General features: G+C 42.1%; 1 protein-coding gene across 14 annotated transcripts in view; it reads left to right on the top strand.

Moving 5' to 3' along the window:
* Positions 1–13,831: 13,831 nt before the first annotated feature.
* The window catches only part of FOXP1 (forkhead box P1), a 627,082-nt gene continuing 619,720 nt past the window's right edge, over positions 13,832–21,193 (top strand). For 5 of the 14 annotated variants that reach the window (XM_037150312.2, XM_037150313.2, XM_037150315.2 and 2 more), the window contains exons 1-2: positions 13,833–14,194; positions 15,985–16,190. The gene's annotated coding sequence lies outside the window, so the exon portion shown is untranslated. Of the gene's footprint in view, positions 14,195–15,984; positions 16,191–21,193 lie in introns of all 14 variants that reach the window. The other 9 variants (XM_037150321.2, XM_037150320.2, XM_037150319.2 and 6 more) reach the window with 6 other exon arrangements.

The raw sequence follows: 21,193 nt of genomic DNA on the forward strand, positions 1-21,193 counted from the left end.
TTGGCTACAAACGCAGATTATCATTGGCAGAGAGGTTTGACTGCACTGAGACCATAATAAATCAGTTACTTGCAGACTCATATTAAAACCCAATTTAAAAAGCCCAATCAGTGAATGGCAGGTGACAAGCTGCATCTGGTGGCTGGCTTTATAGTGGCAATTGAGTTGGTGTACTTCAATTGTACAGCTGGATCTGGCAACAGGCTATAAGTCAGAATCCAACACCTATTGTAGTTCATGGGTGGCCTGCCCATTATTTTATTTACCACTTCCATGCTCACTCTTTCCTGCGCTGCACACTTGCCTCAGTCACAGTTCTGGGAAGCTCACCAGCTAACCCTAGACAAAATGAGTAGAAATTAAATGTTGCTGGAAAGCTTCTTTGGAAAGGGGGAAAGACCCTATGATGAGACGGTAGAAGACTAAGACTGCCCACAATAAACAATCTGCATTTAAAAGAAAATACCAGGAGTCCTACTTAAATTACAGTGACAGAATGGGTTCATTGTAACAGATGATTCACATTTTCCAAGTCCCTTGGTAGACTACATGGCAACCAGCATCCAATGAAGCCATGAAACCTTCCAAACTGCTTCACCAGGTGGAGATCAATCACTCTGCATTAAAAGACAGGCCTTAGGAGTTTTTCAAAAGAAAAAAAACCATGAACATGAAGAACATAAGCAATTATTGAAGGCCACCACTTCATCAAATGTGTCTGCACTGAGAACACCATTCTTAGTGGCTAACCGCAATGCTAAAGAGGCCCTTTACTGTTGGAGAAGAGTTGATTCCCCTTACTGGTAAGGGAAAAAGTTCATTTGTCGTGAACTTTTAGGAGAGGCTGCAGTTCAAAAGGTGGCACTTGTTCCTCTTTTGGCTAGCACTATAACTAGATGAACTGGTGAAATAGCAGAAGCTATTGAGGTATAATTGTTATAGAGGATTAATAAATAAGTCACAGTGGTATGCAATCTAGGTTGATGAGTCTACGCATGTTGAGAACAAGTCAACAATGTTTGTATTTGTGACATATATTTTTCAGGAGGATTGCACGAGGATATGTATTGTGCACCTCTCTCGCCAACCAACACCACAGCTGCGGAACTATGCGGGTCTTTGAATGATTACACATCAGGAAAACTGAGTCATTTTGTTTCAGTGTATGGTTGGACAGAGCAGCTGGCATGACTAGATGGCTTTCTAATTTCACTACGTAGGTCAAAGAGGTCACTTCTGAATGCAAGTCATCCATAGATGACTTGTCATCCATAGAGAAATGCTGGCTAGTGGAAAAATGTTACCTCAGCTTAACATTTTGCAGGATGTGATTTAAATGATCAACCACATTAAAGTACATGCCCTTAACTTGCGTATGTTCATGTAGGTCTGTGAGGATGGATGCAGAGCGCACACGTCTCCTCTTACACACAGAAGTGAGAAGGCTTTCTAAAGGTAGATCACTGGCCAGAGTTTGAGTTACCAGAGCCACTCCAGAGGTTTCTTTTAGAAAAACAGTCACCACTATTAGCACATTTCAGTGACACAGAATGGGTCACAAAACCTGCTTACTGGTGTGACATATTCAACCTGCTCAATGAACTCAATCTGTCACTTCAAGGGAGAATGATAACTGTGTTCAAGTTGGCAGATGAAGTGGCTGCATTTAAAGCTAAACTGGAATTATGGGGGCGATGAGTGAACATGGGGATTTTCGACATGTTTTAAACATTAGCAGAGATTTTGAAAGAGACTGAGCCAGGGCCTTCTTTCTCCCAGCTGGTGCATGATCATCTATCTCAGCTTTCAAAAGAGTTGGAGCAATTACTTCCCAACCACAAAGACCCCCGAACTGGGAAGGAATGGATCCACAACCCATTTGTGAATAAGACAGGTAAATTGACTTTGTGCTAGACTAAGAGGATCAACTGCTGAAGATCACAAATGACAGTGGCCTTAAAAGTATGTTTGAGAGGACTTCAAATCTCCAAACGTTCTGGATTAAAGTCAAGGTGGACTATCCTGAGATTGCCACAGAAGCAGTGAAACGCCTGCTTCTATTTGCAATATTCTGTCTTTGCGAAGCAGGGTTTTCTGCGGTGACAGCAACCAAAACAAGATTATGGAGTAGATGGGACATAAGCAACACAGGTTGGGTGTCACTGTCTCCCATCACCCCCAGATGGGACCATCTCATAAGAAACAAGCTCAGGGCTCCCACTGATTCTGCATTATGGTGAGTTGTATAATTATTTCATTATGTATTGCAATGTGAGAATAATAAAAATAAAATGCACAATAACCCGCCCCTTCCTTGCCAGTCTGTGGAAAAATTGTCTTCCACAAAACTGGTCCCAGGTGCCAGAAATGTTGGGAACTCCTTCCATACACTGTTCAGGAACACCAGAGAAAGGGAAGAATCAGTATTGAGAAGGTGGAGTTTGTTGCAGGCCCTGACCCTTCCTTCCCTATGCCAAACAGTACAGTTAGTTCTGTAGCTTCCTACTCCTGAGATGCAAATACCCTAAGACTTCCCAGGGGGAGGGAATTTTAATTAGAGCATCCAGATAAAGTTTCTTCCTAATTTAAATCCCATGCCTCATCTTATGAGATACAATACCTTAAAGATCTGATTAGTCGGCATTTTCTTTATTGTGTGATTTAGACTGAGAACTCTGAGTCTGACACACATATCTGACACTATTTATGGAGCATGAACTCAAAGTCTGTGTGATTGTGACAGAATAAGCTTTGCTGCCAGGACTTTTGTCAGACTGAAAAGGGGTTGGTGGTGACTGACAATGGCCGTGAAGCCACCTTGAGCTCTGTGGATTTCAGTTACAAAGGATCTAATCTTAAGCCACTCTGTTTGGAAAAGAAAATTATTTGGTTACTTGGTCATAGGTAGAAATGAGATGATTTCTGCTCTTCTTTGTGGCAAGGAGAGGAATGCTGATGGTCCAGAGAGTCCTGCCTGCCTACCCTGGGTGTTACCTGGAGTGGTGATTCTCACCTGAGCAATTTTGGTTCCCTGGGGATTTATGGCAATGTCTAGAGACTGGGAAGTGGGTGGGGCCACTGGTATCTAGTAGCCAGAGGCCATGGATGCTAAACATACTCCAATGCATAGTTTAGTCTCACAGCAAACAATTATCTAGCCCCAAAAGTCACTAGTGCCAAAGTTGAGAAACCCTGATCTAAAGGAATGAATTTCATAAGAATGTGTCTGCCTGGGAAGGTGATTCTTCTGTTGCTGTTTTCCAATTCTGAATTGAAAAATTTATCACTGACTTATTCTTGCATCAAGAATTAGTCAATTGGAGGCTGAGCTGATTTCAGAAGTGGGTGGGATGCCAGCCTAAGTGGAATGATTTGAAAGGCACTGAGAAAATCCAGACGACATGTTCTGCAACCAGGCTCCAAGGCCTAGAATTCCTTTGGTTAAAACCTGGAGAAGCACTGAACAGAGAATCTGGATTCCTGAGTTTTGAATCAAATTCTGCTTCTTCCAAATGCTCTAAGATTTTTTGAGTATTTTCTCTATGCCTAGCTCCGGGCTCAGCACTGCACATGCCTCTCTTACCCGTCCTCTCAGAAACCTCGAAGAGGTGTACACTTATGTAAAAACAAACAAATAAAACTATTAGAGCTAATAAATGAATTCAGTAAGTTGCACTACACAAAATTAATATACAGAAACCAGTGATGTTCCTACACATTAAGAATGAACTATCAAAAGATAAATTAAGTAAACAATCCCTTTACAATTATATCCCCTAAAAAAGTACCTAAGGAAAAATTTGACCAAAGAGGCAAAAAATGTATACTCTGAAAACTATAAGACACCGATGAATGAAATTGAAGAGGACACAGATAAATGGGAGACTATATATACTATGCTCAAAAATTGGAAAAATTCATATTGTGAAAATGTCCATACTACCCAAAACAATCTGCAGACTCAGTGCAAACCCTGTCAAAATACGAATGGGATTTTTCACAGAATTAGAACAAATAATTCTAAAATTTATATTGAGCCACACAAGACCCAAAGCTGGAGGTATTGTGCTTCCTCATATCAAATTATACTACAAGGTTATAGTAGTCAAAACAGCATGGTACTGTCATAAAAACAGACACATAAATCAATGGAACATAATAGAGAGCCCAGAAATAAACTCACACCCATATGATCAATTAATCTATGACAAAGGAGGCAGGAATACAATAAAGAAAAGACAGTCTCTTCAATAATGATATTGGGAAAACTGGACAGATACATGAAAAAAAGTGAAGCTGGACCATTTCTTACACTGTATGCAAAAATAAACTCAAATAGATTAAAGAATTAAATTTAAGACCAAAGATCATAAAACTCCTAAAAGAAAACAGAGACAGTAAATTCTCTGACATTGATCTTAGCAATTTTTTTTTGTATATATATCTCCTCAAACAAGGGCAACAAATGAAAAAATAAACAAGTGGGACTATACCAAACTAAAAAGCTTTTGGACAGTGAAGGAAACCATCAACAAAACAAAACAAAACAACTGAACAGGAAAAGGTATTTCTAAGTTATATATCTGATAAGGAATTAATATCCAAAATATATAAAGAACTCATAGAACTCATCATAAAAAGTCTGATTAAAAGTTGGGCAGAGAACCTGGATATACATTTCTTCAAAGAGGACATACAGATGGCCAATAGATATATGTAAAGATGTCCAAATTCATTAATCATCAGAAAATGCAAATTAAAACCATGATGAGCTCACCTCACACCTTCAGAATAACTGTCTGCAATAAATCAACAAACAATGTTGGAGAGGGTGTGGAGAAACAAGAACCCTCCTGCACTGTTGGTGCGATTGTAAACTGGCGCAGCCACTGTGGAAAACAGTATGGAGTTTCCTCAAAAAACTAAAAATAGAACAGCCATATGATACAGCAATTCCACTTCTGGGCATGTATCTGAAGAAATCTAAAGCATTAGTTCAAAAAGATATATGCATCCCCATGCCCTTTGCATCATTATTTACAATATCCAATTTCTGGGAGAAAACCAAGTGCAAATTGATAGAATGGATAAAGAAGATGTGAAAAAATACATACATCTCTGAACTCAGGTGTGCATGCACATGCACGAACACACGGTGGAATATTACTAAGCCATTAAAATGGAATCTTATCATTTACAACATCGCGGATGACCTAGAGAGAGTGTTATGCTAAGTGAAGTAAGTCAGACAGAGAAGGGCAAACACAACATGATCTCACTTACATGTAGAATCTAAAGAACAAAACAAATGAACAAATGAAATGAAAACAGACCCACACATAGGGAGAAGAAGCTAATGGTTGCCAGGTGGGGAGCGGGTAGGAGGGTGGGTGAAAAAGGCAAAGTACAAATTTCCGATTATTGATTATTTTCCCTAAGATGTACTTTACATACCCATGACTTTCAAATAAAGAAGTCACGAGGATGTGAAGTACAGCTTAGGGTAAATAGTAATATTGTAATAACTTCACAATATTATGGTAACAGATGGTTACTAGATTTAGTGTGATGATCACACCATAAGAAAAATATTGAACCCCTATGCTGTACACCTGAAACTAATATAATGTTAAATGTCAACTATATTTTAAAAATACATTTAAAAATAGGTATGTATAGTTACTACTGCTCTCTTACCAAGGAGCAGATGGAGACCTGGGAAGTTTCAGGAACTTGCCCAAAGTGACACACCGGTAAGTGTAGTGCCCAAGATACTGCCAGTAACCAAGAGCATCCCCTGCCCCGCTCTGATGCATTGCAGCTCACCTCTCTGTGACTCTTTTCACTTGTGGGAAACAAGTAAGTTTACTCCATGATGTCTAGGAAGCTCGGGCAATGCTATGAGGTCCTGATTTGTTCTTTTGTTTTATGTCTTGTCCTCTTTATTTTTTTACTGGATATATTTGACATACAACATTGTATAAATGGAAGGTGTACGCCTGTTACTCTGCTATGCATATATATTATGATTGCCCTTGTAACTGTATTACATTACATAACTATAGTACAATATTGTTGTCTGTGTTCATTATACTACTGTTCACTCTGCCCTCTTTACCATCCCCTTTTAAAATGGAGAGATTCCCAGGATAGATAAAAATTGGAATTCACCACAGAAGGATTCCAAACCTCCAAGTACATCATGGCCAGCTGGTATCTTCTAAGAATACTTATTTCCACAGTCCCTCACCAACTGAGGACTATACTAAATGAATAAAAACCTCGATTTCCTACCTCTCTTGAAAATACAAAATTCTCCCAGCCCTGGGCTTGTTTTCTTGACGTGAATGATCAGCACATGCCCCTTTTATTTGAGGCCTGCGTTCTCAAATTTCCCACAGTACACACTCTCCCTAATTACATACAGTCCACTTCAAATCATTTTTAATTGCTTGGTTGAGATTTTTAGGCCGTGACATCAGCATCACCTGGTAAAATATGTTTAAACACTAATTGCTGGACACCCACTGGTCTTCTGTAAGAACTTGTCACTTTCCCATTTATTTATGTGTGTGTATATGTGTGTGTGTGTGTTATAATCCAATGCTATTGTTATCTCTTTTCTTGTTCATGATGTCTCCCCTCTGGGCATGGGGGAGCTCTCATGTTGGCTCCCAACCTTTTCAGGAAGTCTCTCCACCCCACCACTGCCTCCCCTTTTTTGTACTTCCTTTGGTACTTCCTGGCAACACAAGATGCTCCAAGCTTATCTTGTATTTTCCTTACCAGAGCCCTGGAATTAACTAGTTCTCCAAGAATCCATGGTTTCTTTTACTGGAGAAAAGTACTTAGAAACCAAGATATGGGTACTATGTGTGCTCATTGCTATTGCTGCCTCTAGCCCCTTTCAATGGACAGAGCTAAGAAATCTGTATACATACCAACTCATGCATACACAAACCTATAGAATTATTTCTGTATCTATTTATCTCTAAATATATATTTAAATTGTCCATATGGGTACCTTCACCTCTAATCCATTACCATAGGATTCACACTGGACTTCAGGATATTAGAGTTTTAGTCTTTGTATGGCTTTTTTATTTTAACAATAGCTCAAGAACACCATGGAAAATGAAGAAGCTTCTCTTTTTTTTTTTAAAGATTTTATTTATTTATCTTTAGAGGGGAAGGGAAGGAGAGGGGGAGAGAAACATCAATGTACGGTTGCCTTTCGTGCGTCCCCTGCTGGGAACTGGCCTGCAGGGAACCTGCCTGCAACCCTGGCATGTGCCCTGACTGGGAATCGAACCGCGATTGTCTGGTTTGCAGGAAGAAGCTTCTCTTGATGACTATTTTATAGGTTTTACTAAAAATACCAAAGTTATCATAACAAAAATATCAGCATATCCCCATGTTTAGTGTTCTTCAACTCCTGAAATCTTCTATAACTTAGAACATACGGCCTCACTGTTCCTGAAGGTGAGACCTGCCTCACCTCCCTTCTTGTACAAACACAGTTTGTCTTCAGCCCTATGGAATAATGCCTTTGGTAACAATAAGCTGGTACTTATGGATTCTAAATAGAAGCCTCTTCTTAGAGATTATAATCAGAACTTTGAGTTACATGTGAAATCTTATTTTGAATTCAGGTACACAATTACTCACTCAGACACTTAATTATACTGCCTTAGGATAGCATTAGAACAATAGTTTTAATTGTTTTTTTTTGGGGGGGTGTTGGATTACAAAAGTAGCCTGTTATCTTGTGAGAAAGGTGAAGTGACTATAGTCCTGAGGATTTCACAGAATCAAACTGATCATCAGCTGTGAGGTTTTCCTGTAATTCTTTCATGTTTATTCAGGAAGCAGCCTTACTTGGATAGGCTCCTCCTTCCTTTCTTTATATTTAATATAAATCTAGTGGTAATTAGATGTGTCTTATAAACTAGAAAGAGAATCCAGCCAGGGGACAGCTCCCAGGTTGTAGCTGGAGGTGTAGCCCCTCAGTGGTTTGGAAAACATTCTGGATCTTAAACAGCAATACCTGTAATTATGAAGGCATCATCCCTTCCATAAGAAAAAAAAAAAACAAGACGAAGAAAGCAAAGCCCTTTTATTAGCAAGGTATAGTGATAGCATGTGTTCAGCCTTCCCAAACCTGTCTGGCATTTGTTTCTGGACTGCTGGGGAGTATCTTCCCTCTTTCTCTGAGCACTCATAAAATGATACAAAGATAAACAGTTGGAGGGCAGTCCATAGTGTGTTTGGGGTAGCAAGAGAGAGAAGTAGCCTGCCATTAATGTCAAAGGAATTAATCATGGTTTACATAGGTGATTTAGCGGCTTAACTTTATAAGTGATTGAAAACAAGGAACCAACAAATTTTACGAAAGTTTGGAGAACCAGGTATGGCAGACAGCTTATAGGACTACTTGACAAGCAATTTAAACTTCAAAGTTTTAATACTGTAAAGATGCTCTCTGTAAAGAGATTGTGCCTTTTTTTTTGTGAGAGGCTACATGCATTGCAGATGTGTGTTTCTGAAACTTGTGTCTGTGAGATTCTGCCGGGCAGTTTAGTTAAAATGCAGGTTTCAATTCAGTAGGTCTAGGGACTGGGCTGCGATGCTGCATTTCTGAGGTGCACAGGTGGTGCTGATGCTGCAGGCCAGCAGTCCTCATTCTGCACAGCAAGGGTCTGTCTGGATTGCTCTAGTACTTTTGGAAGGTAGGCTTGAACTTCTCACGCTCCCTTTATGTATCTCCAAACTAACAACATGTAGCACTGTGAATGTTCAAAGGTTATGGGACTAGAATAGCTTTTTGGAGTAGAGGTATTCGGCCAAATAATTTTTTGTAGTTCATAGAGTTTACAATCAGTGCATTAGGACCCATAGGGCAAAGAGCTATAGTGTACAGTTATCAGCAACCTCTTTCACCAGGACCAATTAAAAACACGTAACACTATTGCAGGCCATGTTTATTTGTTTATAGAACTGTGCCCTTGAAAGGAGAAGAGCCGGACGGGCAATCCCTATAACTGTGATTAATAGCTCACAAAATGCACTATTGTCTCTAGTTTTAATGCTGAGCCTCTGAATGAGTTTTGTTGTTGGGGAAAACCCTTTTAAAACTGGGGACTTTTTCACCATTCCGTGACTAGCTTTTCAAGCCGCTCAATTATTAAATGTAGTTTGTCTCAGACTGGCTGGTTGTATTGTATACTTTGAAACAAGAGAGCGTGTGTTGATGTGTGGTGTGGACATCTAGCTACAGGAAAATGCAGATGACACACCTCCTGTGACACACATGATTTTCGTTAACCATTTTTCACACCTAGGAAGGAACAGGAGTATAAGCTTTCACTTAAAGAGGAGCGTGTGACCACTTTTACTAACCTGCCCCTCTCTACCCCCATCTTCCCCTCCTTTTTTCTGTTTACCCCTGGGGTCTGAGGGAGAGAAGAAAGGGAGTAGAGGGTTGCATCTGATGTGGACTCTGTGGCAGCCTTTCTCCTCTGTCTATACAGCGATATGTAGAGTGGTTGTTTCTGAGAAGCCAGGCAGGCCCCTCACGCAGCGTCTGTGTGAGGATGGTGGCACATTGCTTTTGTGAAGTGGAAAGTGTGAGATGGAAATATGCAGACACTGAGTCAGGGCGCCTGAGTTCTAATCCTTGTCCAGCCACTAACCAATTATTAGGCCTTGGAGAGAGATTTAATCTCCTTGGGCCTCAGCTTTGTGTTTTGTAATTTAACATCGTTGGTGATGCGTATTTCTCACAGTGCAGGAGTCTGCCCACCCAGTCGGCACCAGACGACGCTGAGTTGCGGACTGAGGAGGACTCTCCGTCTGCAGTCACTTTCAGTCATTCTGGTTGTTTAGAAAAATGAAAACAAAGTTCTCCATTGACATTTGCCATTAACGCTTCTCAGCACTTGCCATTCTTTTTTAAAAGATTATTTTTAATTTTTATATTTTACACCAGTCTCCCTAACAAAGAGAAATCAATGACTTTGTTTGCACTGTGATTATTTTAATTTATGGAAGGTGATACTGATTTCCCATTTAAAGTAGTAATAGAAACATAAGTAACACGTAGGTTGATTTAAGGGAAAAACATTTACTACAACTACCATAACTGTACTCCAATGAGTGCAGCATATTAATTATTCAGGAACTGTTAAGTTATGTAGATAGGGTGAAAATTAGGAAGATAATAATTGTAGTTTAAAAAACACTGAATTAGGTGATTTTTAAGTTTCTGTTTACTCTAAACTTACAAGAGCATTCAGGTATTTCATTAGGTGGCAAATATCCACTCCATTTTCTGTTTCCCAAATGTGCATATATTAATTGACAGAGTATTTGCACAACAAAGTTGGTGTTTGATTTATAGTTAATAGTACATGGCATGGCATGTGTTCTGATACCTTTGGGGAAATTTTGGCAACAGTTAACAACAGTTTGCTAATTTCTCGTTTACACTGTTTCTCCTGTTACTTAAAGTATAACAAAATGAGGACAAGGACCTTTTCCTTGGTGTAATTAAAAGTGAAATGCTATCCAGCAAAGCTATCATTTAGAAAGGGAGGGCAAATAAAGTGCTTCCCAGGTGAGGTCAAGTTAAAGGAGTTCATCGTCACCCAGCCCTTATTATATGAAATGTTAAAGGGACTTATCTAAGGAATAGAAGATCAAAAATATGAACAGTAAAATGACAACAAACTCACAATTATCAACAACTGAACCTAAAAAAACCCCCAACAAACTGAAACAAAACCTAAGCAAACAACTAGAACAGAATCAGAGAAATGGACATCACATTGAGGGTTTTCAGTGGGGAGGGGAAGATGAAGAATGTGGGGGGGTACAGAGAATAAGAAGTATAATTAGTAGGCATAAAAAATGGGGAAGAGGTTAAGAATGGTATAGGAACTAGAGAAGTCAAAGAACTTATATGAACAACCCATGGACATGAACAAAGAGAGGGAATGCTGGAAGGTTGGGGATGCAAGACAGAGAGAGAAAAGGAGAAAAATTGGGAAAACTGTAATAGCATAATCAATAAAATATACTTAATGGAACATGTTTAAAAAGGGATTTCTATTTGTCTTACGACCAAAAGGTGGCGTCCTATCCCCATGCCCTTTATTTAAAAACCCTTCTCGCTTTAACTTAAAAAGAAACTTTAAGTTGGTTACTAATAAAGAAATTAAAATGTGCTCCCTATGAATGTAACGTGGTGTTGAAAATGGACAATATGTTAAGCTGCAGTTAAGTTTCTCCTCTGGTAAAAGCAAAACGAACATGGAGTTCTTTAAATAAGGTGGCACATCAGACAGTATTATATACAAAGTTGATTACCGCATTTTGTTGGATTTACAAATGGGATTTCCTTTTGTCTGCAAAACTTGTTGCCAATCTGACTTTGGCCCCCACTTTCGAGTGAATGTAGATTTTAAGCCAGTTCAAATGCAAAATAAGATCAGTGGCAATCTAAAGACCATTTAGTGTGGCAATACTAATAATTTTTTAAAAGTCACTGTTCAATCTGGAAAACAAGATCAGAGCGTGAACTCTACTTTACAAACCAAGAATAAATTTGTCACATTTAAATAAACTGCTATTCCCCTGAGTTAAAACTCAGCAACGTGACATATACCACAAAATGTTATATGTGGCATAAACAATTTAGAAATGAAAAACAACCCCCTTCCCCCATAGACAGGGCTACTTTATAGATTTCCATTTAATTCCATGTGAATTCAGCATATGGAATTTCCAGTGATGTTAAAAGTGTTGTTGAGAGCATTAACTGCGTTCGACATTAAGCTTTTACATTAGTGCTTAAGTCATAGTAAGCATTCAGTAAATATCAAATGTTATTATTAACAGCTATAGACTGTGAGCTCAAGGGCAGGGATTTTATTTATTTTTTGCATCCCTCAGTGCCTACTATATGGTACAGAATGTAGTAGGTGTGTCATTAAAGTCTTAATTAATGTCTTGACTCAAAGACAACATGAACTCTAGGCTCTAAGAAGCTAAGAGGTTCTACTCAAACCAAAATGCACTTTCTTTATTTAGATTCTAGTTTAAAAGATTTGATGATCTTGTCTGAATAACGTGAAATCTTGTGAAGAATGCCTTCGATATGAATGCTACTATGCTGGAATTACCTTAGCACACTCTCCCTTTCTTTGGCTTTATTCTGTAGTACCAGTGAGTTGCTTTGTTATTTTTTTACATGCAAAAGAGATACAATTTTATAGTAGTCTTATGCTATTATTGAAATTGAAATTTAGAATTCTCCAGTAAATGAATGTTTAAAAATATTAAAAAAAATTATCTAAAAGAATTTACAATATCCTTTCTAGGATATGGATTATCTACAACTGTGCTGGCCGTAACACCAGTGGGACAGTACTTTGTAAGGATTCATAGGGTGGCCTTACAGACTCTCATACAGACTTGGCCTCTACTACACCAGCCAGCCAGCCAGTAGCTGGGAATACTGGCTTGGTTACTTGGCAGCACCTGGGGTGAAGGAAATTATTTCTGTTAACAACAAACCATAGAGCTGTATATCTAAGTCACATTCTGGAAACCAAAAGTCGTCTTCCTTCTCTGCTTGTGTTGATAAAATGAAAGAAATACTAGTGTCCTTTGTTTTATACATTTATATGTATATTTCAAAAGATTTCGTTCAGGCTTCTCATTCACTCCTTCAGTTTTCTAAATTCCACCAAACTTCAAAACAGCACACAAAAAGAAATCTCACCTTTTCAAAGAATTGGACAAAGCTTTCTCAAGTGAATGATCTTTTTTGGAGAACAGGTAACCTGTGTTAAATTGCTGACATGCTAGCCCCTGAGCGGTTTCCTAAAGCGGCCACGGCTACAGTCCAGCTCCTCAGGCGGCCACTTGCCTTCAAAGGACACCTAATCACACTTTTCTGTGGGGAATCTGACACGGAGGGGTAGGAAAAGTGAGTTCCACACTACACTCTCCTTACTCTGAATACTGGGGAAAAACCCTTCGCTGGAGGGATTCTGCTTCTTTGCAAATGCGGGTTTGTCCTTCTGTTGAACTTTCACCTCCGAACTCGCCTTCGTTCATTGGACAAAGTGCAGAAAGAAAGACGAGAGACGGAGGGAGGACGGGAGAGAGAAGCGGGTGGTGGAGAACGCCGCCCCTCCTTCGACTGTCACTGCTGGCGAAACACTTTCACTTTTAACTGGAGCAGACTTACAGCTTTGCCCATCTCTCCCTTTCCTTCTATATTTTTAGCTCAGAAACCAAGCAAATGGCTATCCCATTCCCATTTTCGTCCCTCGTTAACGCTCTGCCGCGCATTTTCCCGGAGTCTGAGGGGCCCCCTCCTCATCATCTGAGGAGACTCTCCCCCCCCCCCCCCCCCCCCCCATTTTCCAGGTCTTTCCAGCCAGGTCCCTCTGCAGCCGCTCAACGTCTCCCCCTCCCTGAGCTGCGCGGCTCTGCCGCCCTCTGCCATTCAGCCCGGACGCTTGCTTCCCAAGCAAGCCCACCTCCCGGGACCCCTCTCCCAGCCCACCCCGCTCCAGGCTGTAGCAGTGGTGATTTTCTTCTTTCCTTTTTTTCTTTTTTGCTGCGAGCCTCGTTGTTTACCCAGCAGGTGGATGTGACGTCAGGGACGCACAACAGCAAAAAATAACAACATCTTCCTCCGCGACAAGCTGGGCGCTCTCGCGCACTCCTTATTTATTTATTTGTTCCGGAAGGCCAGAGGGAGGGAGGAAGAGGGGTGGGGGGGGCGAGGGAAGTGGGCCGGGGCTCGCGTGGACTGAGGGGATGGTGGCGGCTCGCGCTCTGGGGGCGCTGGGGCCCTGGGGGGTCCCCGAGGCAGAGAGGCAGCCCTGGCAAGAGGCCTGACGACTGGCTGGGGAGCGCCCCCGGCCCAGCGCCACCCGCGCCACCGCTGCTGGCTGGGCTACGGGAAGCTAGTCCCGAGCGGAGGAATCTATTGTTATTTATTGTGTGGCGGTCGCATGCCGCACTCGCAGCGGCCGGTCCCTAGCCCGCGAGTGCGTGAGTGCGCGCGAGTGTGCGCGAGTGAGTGTGTGCGCGGGGGTGCGCGCGCGGGCGGGAGTGGGCACGCGCGGGGAAAAGCCCGAAAACACCTTAGTTTGCACCGAGAGACCATTTGCAGCGGGTGAGTTTGTATTTTTCCATTTCTGCTCCACTTTTCCCAAGCCGCCTCCTGTCTGGTTCCGCCACTTTAAACAACAACAACCAGCACAAAAAAAAAAAAAAAAAGAAAGAAAGAAAAAAAAGAAAAAGAAAAAGAAAAAAAAAGGAAAGAAAAAAAAAAACTACTTTCCACCTCCAGGCTCCACGTGCATCTCCCCTAGTCCTCCGCTCTCAGGCTCTCGTCCGCGGGTTGGGGCCCAGGCTACGAAATCAGGGTGGGGGCTGCAGACCGGCGCGGGTGTGGAGGGGGCTCGAGAGACGCAGCACGAGGGTTCATTTGCATAAGTCAAATGGGGGTGGGTGGGTAGGCGAGATCGCGTTCCCCTCGGCCCTTTCACGCCTGGATCTGCGCTCTCCACAATCGCTGCGAGAAAGAAATCAATAAGCCCAGGCCGCCAGGGGCAACTTTCGATGTCTTGCGTCGGGGTGCCTGCGGAGGAGCGGGGCGCGCGAGAGTCTCTGGGTCGGGTCCGTGGCGGGAGTGGGCGCGCGCCGGGAGTCTCTGGAGCCCAAAGTTTGGACTTAGAACAAAGTTTTCCCTTCTAACTCCCCAAGTGAATACCTCCTCGGTGCCCCTAGGCTGCTCCCTGGGCGGCGTTGTAAAGATTGGAGACACCCTCGCCTCGGGCCCCGCGCCGGGGGTATCTCCCCGGTGCCACGCATGTCTTGCCCCGAATCCGGAGGCACGGATATTCCTTCGTCGCCCCCCCTCCCAGAAAACTCAGACACATTTGCACACCCCTAGCAAGACACGGAACCCATGCGCGCTCGGCCCACTGAACCCAGTCTCCCCGCGACGGGACCAACACGGCGGGCGGGAGTGGGAGCAGGATGCGCTGCGGGGAGTCTCCGCGCCCAGATTTCCCTCTTCACCACACACACTTTGCTGGTTTTACTCCCCTCTTAAGTTTGGGACACGTGTGTGTGTCGGAGGGCGATTCCCAAGCCCTGTTCTGTCCTGAGACGCACGTAAATCGTTGCGTCCCCCGGCCTGGTCCGGGCGGCGGGTGGCTCTCCGTCCCTCGCCGCCACGCCGCCTTCCTCCCGAGCTCTGTTCCTTCCTATCCGGCTGCGAGGACTCAGCTGCCGGGACGGAGTGCGCTTCGGGTGGAGACCGAGGTGGCCGAGCCCGGAGCCTGGGAGTTTGCTAGTTGCCTCGGGGTCGCGGTCATTCGCTGCCTCCGCCTCTCCTCTCCCCCGCCCCCCGCCCCGCTCCTCCCCAGATACAGCCGAGATCGGAAACTTTGATTCCTTCTGCTTTTGGCCTTCAGCGAGTCTCCCTCCCCACCTGTTGTGAGCTCCGCCTCAGTCCCCGGAGAGTGGAGGTGACACGCGGGCGCTGGGGAGCTCCGCGCCCAGAAACAAAGTCGCATGCTCGGGTCTCAAGTGTTTGCTTCAAAATTGCTGCCTGCAGCAGCCCCCCCGCCCCCCAATTCCGGAGCAGTTCCCGCCCCCCATGAGAATAAGGACTAAATAAACAGTTGTAACTCCAAACCTTGCGCCCGCGATCGTATCCCTATCCCACCCTCTACCCCCCTTTCTCTCCCTTCTTTTTTTGTTGTTGTTGCAACTTTGTGAGATCCCGGGGAAGGTGCTCAGACTTTGCTTGGGCCGGTTTCCCGGTCTCGGGGTTCTTGCCGGGATTCCCTGAACCACTTTCCCTCTTCCCTCCACGCGCGCTTGCGGGTCCTCCTAGCCCGTCGCCCTCCGTCTTGACACCCTCAAGCTATTCATTCATCTCAACCCCTTCAGTTTTCCCCAACCTGCACCGGGAAGACTTGCTGAAGGTCGCCCAGGTTTCTTGTCGACGGCAGAACCCGAAAGTTTGCCGGAGGAAGAGAGCGCGCTGCGATTAAGCGGGCCAGGAACTGAGGAGCGGCGCCGGGGACCATGGTACTGCCCGCGCCACCTCCGCGGGCGTGAAGGCGGCGCTCCCACTCCCTCCCCGGACTCGGCGGGTAAGTCGAGGCGGCGGCGGCCGCGCAACCTACGGGCGAAGGCGGAGGGGCAAGGGACACCCCCGAGCTCCGGGCTGAACCCAGGGCTCTCTGTTCCCAAAGCGCCAGCATGGGCGGCGCGAGCGTAGCGATAGGCGCCGCAGCCAGGAATGTGCCCATCTTCAAATACTGGACTTCCTTTTTTTCGCCCCCCTTTCCGAAATCCGAAAATGTGGAGATCAAAGTTTAGCGTGAAGTGTAAAGTGTTTCGATAAAATATGGTGACATTCCTCGCCCCCCTTCTCTCTCTACTCCCCCCTTATAACTATTAATTATTTCCAAGTCATTGTGTCCAAATACCCTTGCCGGTCTGATTACAAAGTGTATTGATTTAGGCTGGGCTCATCCTACGCGTTTCTTTTAATTCATTTTCCTTTTGCTCGACCAGAAAACCAAAACGAAACAATTTTTCCTGTTCTCAACAACCCCCTCCCCCAGCCCTCATCTCTGAGGCTTGGGCAGAGTAATGAAATTAATATAAACATTTAATTTGGTTGCACTTGATTTTCTCCAGCCCACTTATGAGAGGCTGGTATTGCTTTCATGTCCGGTCACAGGTATTTTCTAAGTTCGATGTCCTTTTTGTCTGGTTACTGCTGTTTGAACAGGAATGCTGGAGCGGCGTTCCGCATTCTTTCAAAGGAGTCTGTAGGTACATTGAAACCGTTTACACTTTACCTTTGGTTGCCCATAGGTTCAGAATTTAGGCTTTGCATAATAGCTGAGTTGAGAAAACCTGAAGGATACTTAAAAGAATTTTTAACTGCTGCAAATATACTGAAGAATCGCTGCAAAATTTTTACCTTCCACCCTCCCACCCCAGTGTTTTCACAGTGAGAATCAGTTTGGGGAGGGGGCGAAGATGTACTAACTGGAATTTGAGGAGAAATGGTCAGATTTCAGGTGTTTTTCGACCGAGGGTTAACCTGCATAATTGAGACAGAAGAGCTGCTGTTATTTTCATTTCCAGGGAAAAAATGTATCAAATCTTTTTCAGAATTACACCGGAGCTTTGATTTTCAAAGTAGAATACCCATCTTCTTGAATCTAGCAAGAGAAAATAGGGCTACCACTTTCAGAGAATTGGAACGGGTTTTTTTCCTCTGCAATTTTTCTACCTGAAATATCTAATAATTAAAGAGTACTGAAAATATAAAAAAAGGAACTCAACTAGTTATCATTTAGAAGGTGTCAGCTAAAATCTTATTGCACAAAGGGGGAAAAAGTTTAACATCTTGTCACTGGCTGCATTCCCCACCCCCCTCTATTAGACATTGGGTTAGTATGAGAGAGGAAAAAATAATTTTTTTTTGAAAAGTAAACAGCCTCCAACTGCTGAACCTTGACAACCCAAATTAAGGAAGCAGGAGAGATCAAACGGAACTGCTGCTGGGTTGTTGTCAGGAGCTCGCGTCAAGAACCCTGGACTATTGGATCAAGCAGCAAAGCTATATACTCACTAATGCAGAAATGGACCACTGCAAATGCTGATCTTTGTTGTGCAAGTGAAGCTTCACTTGGAAGGAGATACTTAGCCTCTCTCTAGGTAGCATCTGAGTCCCTTACGGATGCTGACTTGCTAAACAAGTTACTATTTTTTAATGTGTTCTTGTTCATGAAGAGAATGCACTCAAACGGTATTAAAAGAATATTAAGTCTTTCAAAGGCTGTCTTGCTACCCAGAACTGTGCAGTGGAATTCTTTTTACTAACACTAGACTCCTACACTAGAGTTAGATAACATTTTCTCACATCAAGTTTAGAAGATCTGTCTTGTCAGGGAAGCCAGGGTTTTGAATATGAGGGTTTAAATATGATGTGCAGCTCAAAAAAAAAACAGCCCCAAAGCCGGTGATGAAGTTTTGTGTCAGCCCACTCTTGGAATTTAAACAGGCAACAGGGAGCGTTTTGAAGATTAGAAATAACCTCTTTTTTTAGAATGACATTCAACATGACCAGGTTGCTACTTTTATTGAAGTTCTCTATCTTGTCCTTGCTTGTTTTCTAGGAAAAAATGTAACTGCTTTACATGTTTAAAGGGAGTAGTGATAGTAATTATTTTAGCATTTTGTTTTCACAGGTTTATCAAAGTATAATGTAAGAAACATCAAGTATTCAAATTAACTATCTGAAATTAAGAGGGTTATATAGCTGAAGATGTCTATAAGGTTTTGTGTATATTTAAATTCTGGAGTTTAAATGTTGTAACATGTTTTTTTTTTTTGCTATAAACTCTCCCCACATTAAATGTCAGTTTTAATTAAATAGAACAAAGTAGAAAGTAGGACAAGTAAATACGTACAGAAGAATAAAAATAATTGTCATTTAAGGATTGCCTTTTTAATTAACAGATATTGATTACATAGTAAGCACTTTTTTTATAAGTCAGAGTTTCATAACCACAGTGCCCAACATGTTTCAAAGTTGATAGCTTTTATTGGGTATACCTTTTATTGTGTAATTAAACAATGCGAGTTAAATATACACATGGATGCTATTAGGCAATTTTCTGTAATATGTAATGTTTTTTTTAAGCTATAAATATTTTCTAGTTAAATCATTTGTACCAACAATAACAAAACTTAACTGGGTTAATATTGAGCCTAGGGATAGTTTTCTGTTACTAACTTTTTCCCTCGCTTCTCTTGAGACTCTGTCCCTGACCTTGTGTATTTACATTCTCAGGCTCTACTGAAGGATATGTCTGTTTTCAGCAGTTGTTTAAATTAACAGAAGAATTGTGATATTTCCTAAACAAATATATTTATACCACAGCTAGTCCAATGCCAACATTAAGAAAGAGGAAGGAGAACAGAGCAGATGTGACAACTTCTTTTGAACCCGGTCTAAATGTGCTGTGTATTTAGATTTCATGTTTTACTTAAGACTCAAACTGTTTCGAAATGTTACCTTGTAAGATTCGGCATCACCAAAAAAGCATGTGTATTCAGACAATGTTAGAAGTTATAGCACCAATTACAGTTCAGTAGGTATGCCAGGAATATTTACAGGGCTTTGCAAGAATCCTGTCTTTGAAAAAATAATTTTAGGCACACATTAATAAAATTTAAATAGATTGCAGGCTGTCAGAAAATAGTATAAATTTTGTTTATGATTCAGTTACTTTAAGGTACTTACATTAAAGACACTCATTTAACCCCTGACTGAAGAGCATTAAGTAGGGAGGGGAGCCTTCCAAAGAGCTCCCCCTGCCCTTTGCTCCCCGAGTAATCTTAAATTACTACAACTTGATTGCAACTTCAAGGCATTGAGCATGAGATGTTTTTCTATGGCTGAGAAAGGATTTCCAGAGCGTAGCTAGATTTGCACAGGTGGTATTTGTGATTTTCAAAAAAAAATTATTATTTTTTTGCTTAGGGCTTTTTCTTTTCCATTTTTTATCCTGTTAGGTGTCATACTCCTTTTATTGAATTTAGTCATAGTAAATGCCATTTTAGCTAAGCCAGCAATATTGTCCTTTTTTTTTTTGAAGTATGTATGTTGAATCTAGAGTTTACGAAGGTCTAAGGCAAGTAGGGGTTTGTTTTCTAAAGAAATAACCTTAAGAGAGGCATCTGCTGAATAGACAGGTGAACTTTCTGCATGAGCCAACTTACTCCCTTACTATTTACAGGGAATTTTTTTCTTTAGTTTAGGGTAGTAATCCTACCAGGTGATCAAACACAGAGTTTGTGAGTCAGGCCAGCAAGCCAAGGAAGTCTGCAATTAGGCACGTGCGTTTTCTAAATGATCTTTCTGGTGACTCGTTACACTGGTCTGCGGTGTACATGTGTGATCCAAGGAGCCATCTTAAACTGATTTTTTAAAAAATACTTCTCTTCCATGGTACTTGGATGAATTAAGGCTAGAGGTGCCAAACGCTGGAACATCAGCAGGCCATGAGATGAGGCCAATCCCTGAAACGGAAGAACCTGTCCTAATATGGGTACCGAATGCACGACAGTTGTTTTTCTTCCTCTTCCCCAAGGCTCTCCATAGTTTATTTCAATCTGCATGTGGTGATGTGGTTAATGGAAATTAAGCAGATTTGGCTTGTGTCACCAATCTAAAAATAAATGTTGTGAGGAGTGTTTGATTTTAAGAAGTGTTTTGGTTTTTGCATCCCATAGATAATGTTCTTGCAATTAGGGCTACAAAGCTGCTGTTCTGGAAAGAGGAGGTATAGTGGGGTAAATTGCATGGCAGCCGGGAAAGAATTAGACAGTGTTTGTTCTTTGCTTCTTTAATGAATTATTCTTATTAATTACAGTCAGTTTGTACTGAGACATTTTTCAGGCCCTGCTTAGAAGTTGGCTCCCTCTCACCCAGAGGTTGTGCCAGAAGCTGAATGTATCCTTGTCCTGGTACTATTTTACCCGGTCATGAAATCTATTGACCAAATTAGCTGTCTCTGAAAGGCTTGTTTTCCTTTTTGAAATCCCCTGATACCAGTTTTTAATATATGTCCTGCCTTGCGCACAACAGGTGTGTTTGGTAGCTGTGTTATGGGATTTAAAGTGAGAAAAACATGCCTATCTGGCCAGCTACTGGGAGAATGAGCTGCCGGAAAGAAAGAACCTGTATTCGAACAAGTGTAAATTGGTTTTCCTTATGACCGTCCCCAACCTATTTTGCTCTAAAAAAGTGGGGGTGGAGTTCAGTTTTTAGTGCCTCGATATTTGCAATTAAGTTGTAGTAATGTAAGATTGTTGGGACAGTCCAGGGGTAGTGGGGAGGTTTTAGTGGTCTCATCTGGATGCTGAAAACACCTCAGTCAACATGGGGTTAAATTAATTTCTTCAGTGTGAGTACTTAAAGTAACTAAATTGTAAACAAAATTTTTATTAGATCCTGACAACTAATAATCTATTTAAATTACATTAAAGTATCTGGGAAAAAATTTAATTAAAGACAGAAGTACTGTCAAGCCCAGTAAATATCTTGACAGGTCTACTCAAATGGAAC

This window comes from Artibeus jamaicensis, unplaced genomic scaffold (assembly GCF_021234435.1).
Source record: "Artibeus jamaicensis isolate MK-2021 breed Jamaican fruit bat unplaced genomic scaffold, CSHL_Jam_final contig_886, whole genome shotgun sequence".
Lineage (NCBI taxonomy): Eukaryota > Metazoa > Chordata > Mammalia > Chiroptera > Phyllostomidae > Artibeus > Artibeus jamaicensis.